Below are 2108 nucleotides of genomic sequence, written 5' to 3'. Positions count from 1 at the left end.
GTCACAGTCATTCAATCATTGAATCCTACTCAGAATACCACAGACAAGGTTTAGACCTTCCGGATTCTCTTGAATGCCGCCATCAGTATAGCTTATACCACGAAGATTCCGGTTAAAGAGTCCAAGAGATAACTACTTAATCTAAGGTAGAACGGAGGTGGTTGTCAGTCACACGTTCATGATTGAGAATGATGATGATTGTCACGGATCATCACATTCATCCGGATTAAGAACAAGTATTGTCTTAGAATGGAAGCAAGCATGATTGAATGAGAAACAGTAATAATTGCATTAATCCATCAAGACACGGCAGAGCTCCTCACCCCCAACCATGGGGTTTAGAGACTCATGCTGTGGAAGAAAACATGTAAAAATGTCATAAGGTCATCAAAAGGTTGCATAGCGTACTGATACAATGTCAAAAGATCCTATAAATAGTAAACTAGTGTCCTAAGGTTTACAAAAATGAGTAAATGACAGAAAAATCCACTTCCGGGCCCACTTGGTGTGTGCTTGGGCTGAGCAATGAAAGAATTTCGTGTAGAGACCTTTTCTGGAGTTAAACGCCAGTTCTCATGCCAGTTTGGGCGTTTAACTCCAAATTTTATGCCAGTTCCGGCGTTTAACGCTGGAATTTCTGTAGGTGACTTTGAGCGCCGGTTTGGGCCATCAAATCTTGGGCAAAGTATGGACTATTATATATTGCTGGAAAGCCCGGGATGTCTACTTTCCAACGCCGTTGAGAGCGCGCCAATTGGGCTTCTGTAGCTCCAGAAAATCCGCTTCGAGTGCAGGGAGGTCAGAATCCAACAGCATCTGCAGTCCTTTTTGGTCTCGGAATCAGATTTTTGCTCAGGACCCTCAATTTCAGCCAGAAAATACCTGAAATCACAGAAAAACACACAAACTCATAGTAAAGTCCAGAAAAGTGAATTTTAACTAAAAACTAATAAAAATATACTAAAAACTAACTAAATCATACTAAAAACATACTTAAAACAATGCCAAAAAGCATACAAATTATCCGCTCATCAAAGTTCATGAAGTCATATCCAATGAACTCTACAAAATAGCCGACAAGTCCTCACCTATGGCACGGCTAGCCTTCCCTCACCTTATATGTCATCTATGTTACTCAGCTGGAGTTATCATAGAAGGAGATGTCTCCATTGAAGAAGACAAGCCCATCACCAAGAAAAGGATGGAGCAAACAAGAGAAGTTCCTCACGGCCCTCAAGAAGAACATGAGGAAGTTCATCATCAACAAATGCCTCAAGGAATGCACTTTCCTCCCAACAACTATTGGGAGCAACTCAATACCTCTTTAGAAGATTTGAGCCATAATGTGGAACAATTAAGGTGGAACATCATGAGCACTCCATCATTCTCCAAGAAATAAGAGAAGATCAAAGAGCAATGAGGGAGGAGCAACAAAGGCAAGGAAGGGACATAGAAGAGTTGAAGAACATCATTGGTCCTTCAAGAAGAGGACGCCACTAAAGGTGGATTCATTCCTTGTTCTCTATTTTCTTTCTGTTTTCGGTTTTTAATACTATGTTTATCTATGTTTTGTGTCTCTACTTCATGATCATTAGTATGTAACCATGCCTTAAAGCTATGAATAAATCCATTAGTCCTTCACCTCTCTTGAATGAAAAATGTTTTAATTCAAAAGAACAAGAAGTACATAAATTTCGAATTTATCCTTGAATTTAATTTAATTATATTGATGTGGTGGCAATAATTATCCTTGAATTTAGTTTAATTATATTGATGTGGTGACAATACTTTTTGTTTTCTGAATGAATGCTTGAACATTGCATAATTTTGATTTTGTTGTTTATGAATGTTAAAATTGTTGGCTCTTGAAAGAATGATGAAAAAAGAGAAATGCTATTGATAATCTGAAAAATCATGAAATTAATTATTGAAGCAAGAAAAAGTAGTGAAAAAGCAAAAGCTTGTGAAAAAAAAATGGCGAAAAATTGAGAAAGAAAAAGAAGGAGCAGTAGAAAAAGCCAATAGCACTTAAAACCAAAAGGCAAGGGTAAAAAGGATCCAAGGCTTTGAGCATCAATGGATAGGAGGGCCCAAGGAAATTAAATCCA

This window comes from Arachis duranensis, chromosome 3, assembly GCF_000817695.3.
Source record: "Arachis duranensis cultivar V14167 chromosome 3, aradu.V14167.gnm2.J7QH, whole genome shotgun sequence".
Lineage (NCBI taxonomy): Eukaryota > Viridiplantae > Streptophyta > Magnoliopsida > Fabales > Fabaceae > Arachis > Arachis duranensis.
This window is presented reverse-complemented; position numbering follows the sequence as displayed.